Below are 14877 nucleotides of genomic sequence, written 5' to 3' on the forward strand. Positions count from 1 at the left end.
ATTGTCTTTGAGATGTAGGTCTATTGCATTTATTTGCTCTTATGTTTCAAGAGGTCAGAGGTTCTAACGATTGTTCTAATAATAAAAAAGGGTCCTGACAACATATAATGACATATAATTTTTGCTAGTGTAATAACGCGGACATGTAAAGCATCCACTGTTTCTTTTTTTTGTCTGTAGCCTCATAGTAATGAACAGACAACCTTAGAAAATTTCGAGAGGGCTCCTCTGATTGCAAAATGTGCATTCTAGTACCCATTTTCAGTGAATAAACTAATAGGAGGCACACAACTGTCGTGTCGCTTTTCCTTTGTGCTTTTACAGCCGCAGATGGCATTGGATTAAAATTTCAAAATCAGTATCTAAATTAGAACAGTTGAAAAATCCAAAGAATATGCATCTAGATATACATGATGCATGGGCCACAAGGGAAAGGTCTCAAGTTTGAAATGGAGCCAATCCATTAAAAAAAACTAAAGAAAAATAGGGTCATAGATACATTTTAACAGAAAAGTGTTAAACCTTACTAAACGTGTTAAACCTTATTAAAATCAAAATCGAGCAAAGACCTAACCTTATTAAAATCAGAATGAAGCAAGGATGTCTAGTCTCTATAATTTGAGGGCCAAAAACTGCTCACCTGGACCTAACCCGCCCCCCGCCTCCCGCCTCCAACTCCATTTTTTCGCAAAGATGTGTCGCACCCCTATCAATTGATAATCATCAGAAACAGCTTAGGGAATGGCTGTTTGAATTCAGTCAAAGTTCATTTTTAACTGCTTTGGAGTCAGTTCTTATAAATATTAGGTGAAAGCTACAATATCACCACCATAGCAGAGTGTACAACCTACATAATTCACAATCTTTTCCAGTACATACCGTGTGTATCGGCAGGTTTCAGTGTTTGGTGATTACAAGGCTCGTGTTGTGATATAGAGTTGCAGTAAAAGGAAGCTTTTCTAGAACTTACTTCGGCTTTGAGAAAAACTTTTCAATGTTTACCCTGTTAAAGTTCGTTCCTAGACCCAAGCTTGTGGGTTCAGGCTTGCGTAGTCACAGTCAGGGCCGTCACGAATGGGGGGGAGGAGGGGGACGCCACCTCCTCCAGTGTTTTTGGTCATTCGGTAAAAAAAAATGGTAAAATCGAGGCGCTTTGCGCCACGATTTTTCAGATACCGCTAAAATTCTTTGTTCGGTTCAATAAAGACCACGTCAATACTGACACGTCAGCGATAGAAATTTTTAGCTTGATCGGTAAACACAGCAGTTTTACCGACTCCTGCCGTGATTTTACAGATGGCGCCACAACTTTCTATTTGGCTAAATAGTCAGCATTAAAATAGTGAAATGATATGCACCGAAATCTAAATCTCGGTTGGTTAATGCAGCGGTTTTACCGACTCGTGCAGTAATTTTACGTATTGTATTCGAAACGGAAATCATGCTAATTATATTGACAAAAAAGTCGGTAAAAATGGCAAGCCAGTCGGTAAAATCTCTTGCTCCCCCCCCCCCCCCCCCAACATTTTTGCTAGTAACGATGCTGGTCAAAGTTGGGGATTTTAAACTCGATAACCTACCAGCCAGTCTATCCCTGCCTCTGGCTTTGCTCCAGTTCTGAGGGATTGTCTTGTTGTTTTGTATAGGCAAGTAGTTGATGCAGTCAAAGTCACATGCACTGGCAATTATAGTTACAATTAGTTGGGTCACAATTAGTTGTCACATTCACAAGTATTTGCAGTTGCAAGTAATCACAAATTCAAACAGTTAAAAGCAGTCACAGTTTGAAAAAGTCACAATAGCAGTAGTACTAATTGCATAAGTAGTAGTAGCCCTCAAAGGTTCAATATATTACTTTTAGCTGTTTCTTAGATATATTTTTCATATGCCCTTTTGACAACCTGCATGTATAGGGTACATATGGATTTTGTTCAATAAACACTGCAGTATCCCTTGATAGTTTCACCTTAATGCCCTTGGCCATCCCAGATATACTGCAGATAGACCATTTTAACATCCATGTATAGTTATAAATCCTCCTTAATAGGTTTTTAAGTTTCAACTTAATACCTTTATCCGTTTCTAAGATGCCGTAATATGCCCTTATGACAAACTTGGATGGACATAGTGTCTTTTGATTTAGTTCAACACTTCCAATAATACGCTCTGAAAGTTCGAGCGTACCTCCCACTTTTTTCGTGGAACATTTCACATACACCTTTTTGACTATCTGGATATCTATTGTACCTTTTGATTTAGTTTTGCTCCTCCTCTAATTCCCTGAAAGTTGAAACTCGACAGCTTAATCTGTTCCCGAAACATTATATCAATACTCCTTTGACAACATGGATGTACTTAAACCCTTTTTAAGAAAAAAATTACTCTCGATCTTGTAGATGGGTCTCATCTGGTACATACTGGGATATGCCCCAGTGTGTACCACATTTTCCTGTCCCACTATATAACAGATGACAACCATCTACAAAATCAAGCATTATGTTTTTTCTTCCGAATGTTTTGCGACAAGATGGCCACATAACATGACCAGATAATTTGGCTTTTATTTTGTACCCCAAGCACTAAATTTTACTGAACTTAAAAAGAATAAATAAAGAAAACCAAAAGAAAAACATTTTTGGGGGGATATTTCCCAAACTTTGATGTAGGTTTGCTCAAAAACCAAAATTGTAGCATACCAAAATAATTGGTCTGGACTAGATAGTTGAACATCAAACTAACTATGCTAGATGACGCTTACGGATTTTTTCGAGAATGCTATATGGCAGAATGTTAGATGGCACCCCCTTCCAGCTAGGATCTTGTGGGCCGCACCAAGACGCCTCGCGGGCCGAATGCGGCCTGCCGGTTGCCAACCAATGATATAGAGGATAATGACATATTCAGAAATGGGGTTTGGTATTTACCAAAGATGATATTTAGGTGCTTTTGAAATCACTAATTATGGAATTAGGCTAAAATTTAATTTGCTTGTCTTAAAACAAAACATAGTTAGCACCATACATTGTGTGTAGGTTGATTTTCATTTCTACTAGAGTTTAAATAAAAAACTTTCTGAGCTTGTTGATTATAAACCTGAGGCTAGTATTACAATATAGAAATTTTAAGGAAATTACAAGAATATTTTTCACGAATCATGTTTCATTTCCTTCTAAGTTTAAGGATTTTTGAAGCCACTAATTCTGAATTTGAGACTGAAATCGCAATACAGGGATCCTAACACAAAACAGTAGCACCTGTATGTATTACATTTGGCTTTCAGTTTCTACCACATTTTGTATCAAAGGATTTCTAAACTTTTTTGGCTACAAATCAGAGCTTTATGTTGCAAATTAAAATTCCAAAATTGAAAGGTGGCAAGCACAAATTTCGCAAATGGTGTTTGATTCTTGCCAAAGCTCATGTATAAAGGTTTGAAATGAGTATTTCAAATTGGAGGCCGTAATTTCTAATTAAGCTAATTAAATTAAAGGCCGTAAATCTAATTAAAGTAATTTCTTAAAAACAAAATACAGTATGCAGCATGTGCGTTTCACAAATGATTTTTACTCCCATTAAAATTGGAGTTAAAAGATTTTTGAGCTCCTGGACTACAAATCTGAGGCTAATATTACTATTAGCCTCAGTAGCCTAAGCAAATATCTCGCAAATGGTGTTTGATTTACATCAAGTTGGTATTTATAGGTTTTTGAAGTCCTTAGTAATAGTCTGCCTGGTATCTTAAACTTAGTAATGATCAGTGTTTCTCCAATGTATTGTTGTTGTTTTTTTCATTGGCCTCATCTTGTAGAATGGATGATCGTAAAAAGATAATTTGAAAATCTTGACATCTAATGCCTTTTTTAAGCAAAGAAATTGTTTGAAGAAAACCGAACTGTCCTTTCTGTGCCGTCAGGTGCTACTTTGACTTGGCATAGTATTATAATCTAATCGGAATTTTACTATGGCCATGCTTATCAATTTTTTTTAAAAATCTTAGAAATGTTACTCCAGGGGTGATATAATGCTTCTACCCCCCAGGGCATGGGCACCTAATCATTTAAATAGTTTAAGCTCAACACAGAGGTTGAATAGATATATTTTAATATAGTATTGGTCATGTTGCTTTTTGACCAAATGTGCCCCTGAGTGGGAGCCCTTTCTATGAAACTAGGATATAGTATAATGAAACTGTCTGAGGCTTCTATGTTCAACTTATTTGCCTGTTATAGGCTGCGCTTATGCATGTGCTTAGATTGACATCAATCTGCAGCCATCATTGCTGCGAAGCAGTCAGGACTGCTTGTAGAAGAGGAAGCAAATTACGATTGGTAGAAAATGATTATGCCTGGACATTTTTATCTTTCTAGGCATGCATGTGAATTTGATTTAACGTAATTTTGCTCATTGTCAATTGGGTCCTTTTTATGACCAAAACTGTCGTATTCTGATCTGAGACTGTTGAAAAGGATATTATTTCAGCACAGTATATTCTGCTGTTTAACAAAGAATACCAGATTTCCAAATTTTTATAGAATAACTTTATAAGACCACCAATCATAAAAGTCATTTATGACCTCTTTTGACTTGTTACGACCACCAGTTTGATATCATCACTGAAAGAAAGAAGACGCCAGAGGAAAATATAAAATTGTCTTTGTCGAGAGGGGGCGTTGAATAGCTAAATATCGGCATACAATAAGCAAAGCATCTTATAAAAACTGTTGTTTATAGTAGATCCTAATCCTTATTTCGTGATTTTTTTTTCAGTTCTCGTGCAAAAGATTCAATGCGCTGAAATCTATTTTGGCCTATGGCATCTTTCTGATTAGCTCCGATTAATGATATACAGTCGGGGAATTAAATATTAATATTGTGTTGTATGCATTATGTGGTGTTATTCTATTTTGTTTTGTTTGATATTGTCCATTACTAATCTTGACATAACCTGCCCTCAACAACTCCGTGGATATTTCTTGGATTTTTAGCTGCTCTTCCTTAATACTAGACATTAATGTAAGGACATGCGTTACTGACATTGCATGTCTTTTCCTTCCCTTTTTAGACAGTTCTTTCCGTTTCCGAATATTCTTCAATCATTAAAATTATCTAATCCTTCTTAAGTTATTTCTTTTATGATATCTAATTTTTTTGTCTGGTTTTGAGACCTATCTCCTAATATTTTAATATAATATAATTATTATAATTATAATATTATAAGAAAATATTATTATGATATTATTGTTATAATAATGTATTATTATTATATAATAATATACCTCCTAATATAATATTATAATGCAATATAATCATTAAAATTATCTGATCCTTCTTAAGCTATTTCTTTTACAAGATCTAATTTTTTTGTCTGGTTTTGACACCTACCTCTTAATGTTTTATTATAAAATAATTATTATAGTTATAATATTATAATAATAAATTATTATTATTATAGTAATATATTATTATTATATAATGATATACCTCCTAATATAATATTATAATGTAATATAATCATTAAAATTATCTGATCCTTCTTAAGCTGTTTCTTTTATAAGATCTAATTTTTTGTCTGGTTTTAACACCTACCTCTTAATGTTTTATTATAATATAATTATTATAATATTATAATAATAAATTAATATTATTATAATAATGTATTATTATTATATAATAATATACCTCCTAATATAATATTATAATGCAATATAATCATTAAAATTATCTGATCCTTCTTAAGCTATTTCTTTTACAAGATCTAATTTTTTTGTCTGGTTTTGACACCTACCTCTTAATGTTTTATTATAATATAATTATTATAATTATAATAATATATTATTATTATATAATAATATACCTCCTAATATAATATTATAATGCAATATAATCATTAAAATTATCTGATCCTTCTTAAGCTATTTCTTTTACAAGATCTAATTTTTTTGGTCTGGTTTTGACACCTACCTCTTAATGTTTTATTATAATATAATTATTATAATTATAATATTATAATAATAAATTATTATTATAATATATTATTATTATATAATAATATACTTCCTAATATAATATTATAATGTAAGTTAATTATTAAAATTATCTGATCCTTCTTAAGTTATTTCTTTTACAAGATCTAATTTTTTTGTCTGGTTTTGACACCTACCTCCTAATATTTTATTTCCTGTTCAAAATATAATATTCGTAGTCTTTGATCTCCAAAAGTCCTCTCTTTGGTTACCCCTAAAGATTTTTGGGTGATTTCTTAAAGATATTCACAAAAATTGTTCTTGCAATTTTCGAGTCATTTTCTCCAATAAAAAAAATTCAACATACGCTTTAGACAGATTGTTTCAAATGAAAGTTAACAGGGGCACCAAATCTATAACAAACAGACTGCATCCCACCAGCCCACTATTTAAGCTAGATTTTGACTAGTATTTTCCTAAAATATTTAGAGTGCAACAAATATAACCAGTTGGTAATTCTAATTTTTTTATTACTTGTTGCATGTCAACACATTCGAACTGAACGTTTTATTATTTTCAGCCGATGCGAATAAGGAAGTTCTATGGTTTCAACATAGTATATCTATTGATCATACTCTCATTTTAAGCTTTAACGTCACTTCTTTCTTTCATTCGGAATTTTTCTTGCAAATACAATTTCTTTTAGTCTTTAATGTCATTTGCAGGGCTATCTTAAATGTACTTGGGACTACCCCTTCCTCAATTCCCAACTGTTTACTTACAACTTAAATTTTCGTTGAAAGCACTTTCAGAATGGTAGACATTCCTAGAAGTATTCATTCTTAAAATATTAGTCAGGGAGGGAGGGCTCTAATGATAAAAATGGAATTTCAGGTCCTCATGTTTATTTTCAGCCCTGTAGCCCTCTACCCTGTAGCGATGCCTTTGCGATGGTAGGTTTAATTCAAGTTTAAATTCACCCATGACGTATTTACGGCTTGACTTTTCTTAATCATATTCTTAAATATGCTTGATACCTCTTACTGAAGTTAGATAATGTGCTCTTAGCAACACAATTTATGAGATTTCAAGTACCCCTTGCCCTCCCACAGAAAGATTCACTGATCATCCCAGTAATACCTGATGGGTAGTGTATATCAATTAATTAAGCCTCAGATGAATCGAATCAGTCAAATTAAGCTTAGTTGCGTACAATAGGGGTTTATTTTGCATGGTCTGCCTCTATGCACAGGCAATAATTTGCCACCGTGCCACATCAATGCCCTCTGAAATTACGAGGCTGATAGTTCGAAACTGATTGACAATGCAGAAAACCACTCGATAGTAATTTGTCTTCGGGCTTAAATTGTTATTTTTGCATCATTAATTAGCAGAAATCGCAACTTCTCTGCGGTTCAATCTCGTTTGTTTCTTCGAAATGGTACTGGGACTTTCGACTTCTGTTCAAATGAGACCTCTTCGATTTTATTACCACTGGCTCCATACAACCATCTGTGATAAACAAAAACAAAACATTGCCCCAAACTCTTCGAAAAAAAAGAAGGAAATTTCGTATTTTTGTAGAAAGGAGGCTCAAGCTTCTTCTCAAGGGTTATTAGACATGTAGAATTTAAGGACGTAATTTTCAACAAAATTTTGTTGTTTTAGGGGTATGTTATTCCTTTTAAAAAGATTAGATAAAATCTTATGCTAATAACTTTTGATGAGTGATTTAAAAAAAAATGAATTTTTTACTTATAAAATCATCTTAAACAGCAAATTCTTTGTGAGCATATGTTGTTATCAAACTTAACATTTTAGAGATTTGGTTTCAATTGACAAGACCAGCTCTTCAATTGCCGTTCATTTAGGCAAACGGTTTAATTTGTTTTAAAATGGTGAAATTTCCAAGTTTATTTTTTTTCAAAAATTCTTTGCACTTTTCCTTCTCGAATAGCCTATTAAGTTTATGTTCAACAAATACATGCGATTAAGTGACAAGCCTACAACTGTAACTTGCACCAAGAAGACGAGGTATTTATATCATTGGATTTGTTAGTTTCAGTTCTATATATTTACCGAGTTAGAACTATGATGTTACTTTTGGTTATTTCTCCATGCCACAGCCTTATCAGGTTCTTTTGGGTCGTAAGTTATTTTTCCTTTATTTGTTTTTTGTTTTTCTCTCTTTTGTTACTTCACGTTTTTTACTATTGTAAAAAGTAATTAAAAATTAAATAATAATAACAACAAAGACAGATTGCTTCCGCATTTCTCAACATTACTGCTTCATTAGATTCTACAAGTCGTGAGTCTTTTTCTTCTTCTTTTCCCCCTCCTTTTTATGTTTTTTCTCTTTTGTTTTAGTGTCTTTTATTTTTTATGTGTTACTCTCTAACTGGTGTCCTTGTTTTGTAATTTCTATTTTGATTTGCATTGTATTTTTATGTGTTTTCTTCGGGTTACTCCACGTATTATACATTTGTATAGTGTGGGTCAAAAATGAGTAATAATAATAATAATTCATATCGATTTTTTTCAATTCAGGTCGTTTTTATTAATACATTACACTTAAATTACAAATACTCACAAATACATTTAAAAAACTAATTCTGGGCCATAATCCATAATAATTGGCCCTCTAGGCCAATCATATATAGGAAACATTATATCACATTGTTAAATATATCATATAGTCAAGGTCCTCCCTATGCCTACCAGCATGAACTCAAATTACCTCCATACTTTACAAATACCAATAATAAGACTTAACTTAAACTTCAAATTCAACGGGATAATACAAGATCTGATATAGTTTATACTTTTAATACAAAAACAAAATGATCAATTTAACATACGGGAGACCCGCCCACGTTCATCACTTTTTTAGAAAATAATTTTTTTCTGCTATGCTTGTCAACCTACAGTCAACTTTCTCCCACCAAAATGTACCTACACATTCAGGACATCAAGCAAAATTTTGATATTTTGTTAGCCTATCAGTTATAGCCATAATTAAAAAAAACAATGACCTCGGTCAGATATGGCGAACCTGTACGACCCCGGTACAGCTTCGCCATCCCCCGGTTCTGGTTCGCCAAGCATTGAAAACTGCTTTTAAAAAGATCAGAAGAGCCATTCTCATTTAAGAATATATTTAATACTCATCAGCTATTGGTATAAGAAAATTTAATACAGGTAACTCATATTAAATTTGTCTGATCATTTTATATTGTATGTGGAAAGATCGACACCGAATGTCAGCTTTTCTGATTGCCTTTTAGTCCCTCCGCATGAGACGGGTTGATCAAGTTTAATTTCCACTGATTGTCTCTCTACAAAAGCCTGTTCATCTGTATAAACAAACTTGTTTGGTTCAACCTTTTTGAGATAGCTATCGTTAACAGAACCAGACATTGTAACAGGCAGCTGTTCTGGACTCGAGTCTCTCAGGGGTGGTTCACTTGCACATGGTGCTTCTCAATATCGCGCAGAGTTACCTTCTGAGCTGAAAGGGACCAGTGGTGGTACTTCTGGTCTATCGGAAACGGATGAACTTAGGTATTCGTGGTCTTGAAAAATTTCTGGGTTGAATGGATGAATTCCTGTGCAGCGGAACCCGCTGATTATGCTTTCTTGAGTAACAGCCTTGAAGTAAGGTGAGCCAAGAATTCCTGCAACATTAGCAATAGCTATGGTTTTGCATTTGTTTCTGCCCATTAAAACTGTGGCTTCTTGATTGTACTATACCTTAATCGGAAACATAATGGAGCAATCCAGAGGCTGCAGTTTACGAGTCGTATGTGGGGGCACGGTTAAAAGGTTAACACCATTCTCCTTAGCCATCTCAAGCAGATCGCTAGAATATCTGGTAATATGATTGTCCAAAATAAGAAGAACAGGTTTTGATGTTGTTGGTTTTACATGACTAATAAAGTGGTTCAGCCAAATGACAAAGAGCTCGGTCGTCATCCATCCAGAAGCTTTTTGATTTCCGAACCCAATGGTCCCTGGTGGAGCTCCCTTTAGTAGGATATCAGGGCACGTTTTTCTGGGAAAAATCCTCATTGGAGGAACTGTATTTCTAGTAGCGATAACATAGATACAAAGCGTGATATTCTGCCCTCTTTCAGCAGAGGTCACCTTTCCGACTTGTCTTTGGCCCTTCTCAGCAATGACAGTGCCTGGCTTGTGAACAGTCGATAATTCTGTCTCATTGGCGTTCCAAATATATTCTGGGCTAAAGCAGTGACGATCGTATAGAGTCCGAAGATTGTTAAAGAACTGCTGAACTGTAAAGCGGTTGAAGGCAGTAGCCCTTCCCAGACTGGTAGCTTCTGCCTGTCAGATTGTAAGCTCGGGGTGTTGCTGCATAAACCCCCGATACCAATCCTCTGCCGTAGCTTGATTTTTATCGCCACCAGTCCCTGAATCTACAATTCTAAACTCCTTTAACATGGCATATTTGTTGCCAAGTTGACAGAGCTCAAGTCGTCATAGTTTATAATGTAGATTGCATATTATTTCAAGGTCCTTGCCAATAGCGCGTTCTTGCCATTTGGTATAAATTCTACGAGTGGCGTATCTTGGTGAAAAAAAAGAGAGAGTCAAACCTCTAAACACCAAGCCGGGATTGATGATTCTTTTCTCATAATCTCGTAAGGTTGCACGATGAATCTGGTATTCTCTCGAAGCTGTTGCCTTTGGAACTTGCTTCTCAATGACTTCTAGCACAGCTTCACGAAGCAGTTCTGGTTCAGTCGTACCTTTTTTCCTTTCTGTAGCAGGCTTTGGCGGTCGCATGATGTCTGAAAACAAAAGAAAATATACTATTAGTAAAATACAGAATAGTGCACCAATATGCTTGATGTAACTTTGAAGACTTTTGCAGAAGAAGTTTACATGTCCAGTCTTAAATTTTTCAATGTTTCCAGCCTTGTCTTTTGTCATGATGTATAACTTACTTATTTTGGCAATGAAACAACATTGACTACTTCAAACTTTTAGAATATGTTAGTTGGATTGCCCAGTTTGTTTTTATCAGAAATATGATGTGTTCTGAATTTGAAAGATCAAATAAAATTTCAAGAGCTCTTTTTTACGTAGTAACCTCAAGGTAATACGTTTCGTCTCAATATTCTTTGTCGAATGTTACAACAACATAACAAACTCTTAAATTTCGAATCAATGTTGCAACTTCTGAGCATGCAAATCGACTCGATCCAATTGTTTTTATCCTATTATTATTGCCAGTAACAACTCTTCATTTAGATGGCTAGTAAAATACAGAATATTACTAGTAAAATACACAATATTTCTGAAAAATACAGAACTAGTAAAATACAGAATAGTACAACAACACATAACAAAATACTACAATGAAGAGAAAATGAAAGCTCACCAGCCCAGTTTCGCCATACCCTAGCCTGACGAACCTGAGCAAGAAATTTGTGGCGAACCTTGGCAGAAGGTCATCTATATGAAGTTTTGATCGAATCTGTAATTCTTTATAGATGGTGCCAAATGCTTTTGAGGAGAGTTGTAGCATAAACTGATATATACTTGGTGACAGAAAATTACCAAATCTTTTAAAATAGCTCTTGAATAGCTTTTTTTCTAAGACATAAAATATAGCATTCTGCCGGAAAAAAATATACCAATTATTAAAAAAATTACCTACAACTGAAGGCAAATTCTCTGCACTAATAAAGTATCGCTAGTAGATGGCTCTTCCATTGGCAAAGTTTCCTGGGTTTTGAACGCTATGTGTTCGAGTAATTTTGAAATGCCGAACCTGGGCCGTGGTGAAGGTGAGCTGGTCTCATAATTTTTTTTTTTTATCGATTTTCATTTATTTTGAATCAAAATATTAATATATAACATTCAAAACTTGCTGAGGGAACATAAAACACACCAGGCAAAACTCTTGCTATTTGCTCGAAATTCTGCTGTGTTACTAAATTTGTTTGAATTTACCCCCTCCCCCAATTTGGATATTTTGTGATTTTTCTTATTTCTTTTCTTTAATTAGTCCGTGTTTCTTTCGAATTTTATCTGCTCGAAATTTGCCCTCCCCACCCCCGCCGAAGAAATTTCTGCTTACGCACCTACTTGCCAATCACGATTCATGATAGTCAAAATGATATTCTTATCAATTCCGTAAAAAAACAAGTTATTCTTATTTGGAGTTGAGGTTTTTCTCCTCTCCAGACAGTAATACATACATTCGCGAATTCAGAGCTAATATGATATCCTAGGTTTTTAGGAAGTATCCTGAATGTGAAGATTGGGGATTACGGCGTATTCCCGAATTCTTTACCATGAAACGTGTTTCCAGTGGTTTTCAAGCATACTAATGTTGTTTACATTTCCAGCAACATTGTTTGTGTTACAGCAAACTAATTCCGCGTTGGAGTTTACCAAGGACATTGCTGGAATTTCATTTGAGAACGTGCCTGATTTATTTTTTAAAGGAGAGAGGCGTCAATATCACTGTTAAAAATAAGATCTTTGTATGGCTAAAGTAAGATCAAGTTATTCTTGTCCACTTACAAGCATGTAAAAAAGAAGCAGAGTAAGGAACAAGAAAGAAAGGAAATCAGAATACAGAAAAAAAAAATTCACTTCTAACTACATGGAAGTACAAAATAAATCCAAACAGCTCTCGTAAATGCTGCTAAATGATAGAAACTGAAATTAATGATTTGTAATCGTATTAAACTTATTAAACTCTACATTCACGATGTCGAAAGGGCCAGGATGAGAAAATTTTAATTTTTTACAAAATAAAACTATCCCCGCGGAACAATGGGAAACGTAACAAAAAGTTCAAATAACGACAGTAGCGGTTGAATGAACCTTCAACCGAGTAAACGCACGATTCGTTTGCTTTTAGAAATCAAAATGTCCGTAATCTAGCACGTACTTATACTTCAATTTGGGCAGGATAAGACTTTCCAAAACCTTACTTTAAACACTAGAGCCACTAATGAGGCGGTAACTACTACAAAAATTAACATTTTTGAACTTGTGAAAAAAAATATTGTTTTTGCATCGGAACAAAACTAATTAAGTTTTGTATTAATCTATTAGGTTTAATTAATTAGGTTTTAAATCGACCTGTATCACTGCACATTTGAGATTAAAGGGTCTGATGCTCCATCAATAGTGCACCGTCCAGATACTTTTAAAGCCGGAGTGCATGTGTACTGTCACTTTTAGAAACAGTGAGCGTGCTATGTTTATTCAAAAGAGGATGATGCTCGTTTTTTAACATAATGTCATCTAGATTCTAAATTCGAATCGTGGGAGCCAAAAAAATCAAAGTAATAGTGAAACCAGGAAGCTTTTTGGGAATACCCACAGTCGCTTACTACAACCACTCAGAACATGTCTATATTTTTTCCGCATCAGCTTTAGAATTTTAAGAGCCTCATCAGGGACATGATCAGATTACCTAGCTTTAAGGTTACTGACGCACTGTATATTCCTTTTTTTCTTTCTAAAAAGATGAAAGGGAACACTTGATCTTGGTTTTCACAATCCTGCCAAAAGCGATACCAAATTTTAACGCCTCTTGCCTGTGATGAAAATGAGGACCGGAATTCCAACCAAACCTACGGGACTCCCTACACTTTAGCAAATGGGAAGGAGGCTAACTCATCGTACTTCATGGCACAAGAGTTTTGGCAGCGTATAGGTTATTGATACACTTAACTAATGCTTTGGTTTACAACGTAGAGTTAAAGCTGGAAATGTACTTTGGTTTTAAGTAATATTTCACTACATTTATGTTTTCTTTCGCGTTTATGTTTTCTTTCGCGATATACTTTCGCGTTAGCACGCGAAAGTATATCTCTCTCAGAAATGTTCGAAATGAATCAACGGAGTAACGCTCTTTATGGGATGACGACAGCAGAGGCCTGACACTGGCTTACAAGGTTGCCGATTTGATAGATACACTCGTAAACTTTCATTGAGAAAGAGGTTATCTCATCCTGAGGGATTTTTTGGCGAAATCCTCCAAAGTTTTCTTGGTGAAATGTAACAACCTCTTCTGGTAGATTTTCTGATGACGAGGAATTTTTGGTCCCGTCCCTTCTCTCGTCCATAGACATAGACATATATTATTAAACTTACTCTTTTTAGCACTAAAAGCACTAATACCGAGGGTTTTTACAAATACGACAAAGTTAAATAACAAATATGACAACAAAAAAGCTTTGACGTTATCCCCAAAATACATAACTAGGATACTATCTCTTATCTCCCCCTTAGTTTGTATGAGATCTGAAAATATTTTCTGATAGATGGCCTGATGGTAAGAATCTAGAGAATCCCTTCCATTGAGGTTAATTTGGTTCCGGACACCCAAAAAGCAAAACTTAGACATTTTATTCTGACTTCCTAGCAAATTCATTTCAGGTCCGAAAACTTTTTGTAGATATTCTGATAAAATCGCACACCACCAACCTATGAGCTGGGTCGCAATTGGCCTTCTTTCAGTCTAGTCCCGGGACATGTATTCGAATACTAAAAAAAATTAGAAAATTAGAGAGAGAGAAAAAAACAGGAATTTGGTACTTCTCCTGATTTATTTCTTGGAAATCTAGAAGAGAAGCATAATTTTGATCTCCGGTTCTCGAAGAGATAAATCTATGTTCTACAAGAGCTTGACATTACATGATCCCAAATAAGTTTAATTTCGGAGCTAAGACAGTTTCTTATTTATTTTCGTTTGTTTCTTATTTATAGTGTTTTGTTGGCTAGAAAAGAAGAAGATATTTCTTTTTGGGAAAATTACTGGAAGTTTTGAAAACTTCAAAGGAACTTTATTCTCCGTCTTATGATTCCCATAACGAGAAAAAGCTTTGAATTTTTACCTCCTGTTGTCAAGGTCCATTCACATTGATAC

The 14877-nt window shown here is 34.5% G+C and overlaps 1 protein-coding gene across 1 annotated transcript in view; it reads left to right on the top strand.

Annotated features, from left to right (window-relative positions):
- The window catches only part of LOC148956203 (RUN domain-containing protein 1), a 134517-nt gene that overhangs the window by 15876 nt on the left and 103764 nt on the right, over positions 1-14877 (top strand). The window lies entirely within an intron of this gene.

The sequence above is a fragment of the Artemia sp. Qi Xiang Cuo genome, chromosome 1 (genome assembly GCF_049724085.1).
Source record: "Artemia sp. Qi Xiang Cuo chromosome 1, ASM4972408v1, whole genome shotgun sequence".
Classification (NCBI taxonomy): domain Eukaryota; kingdom Metazoa; phylum Arthropoda; class Branchiopoda; order Anostraca; family Artemiidae; genus Artemia; species Artemia sp. Qi Xiang Cuo.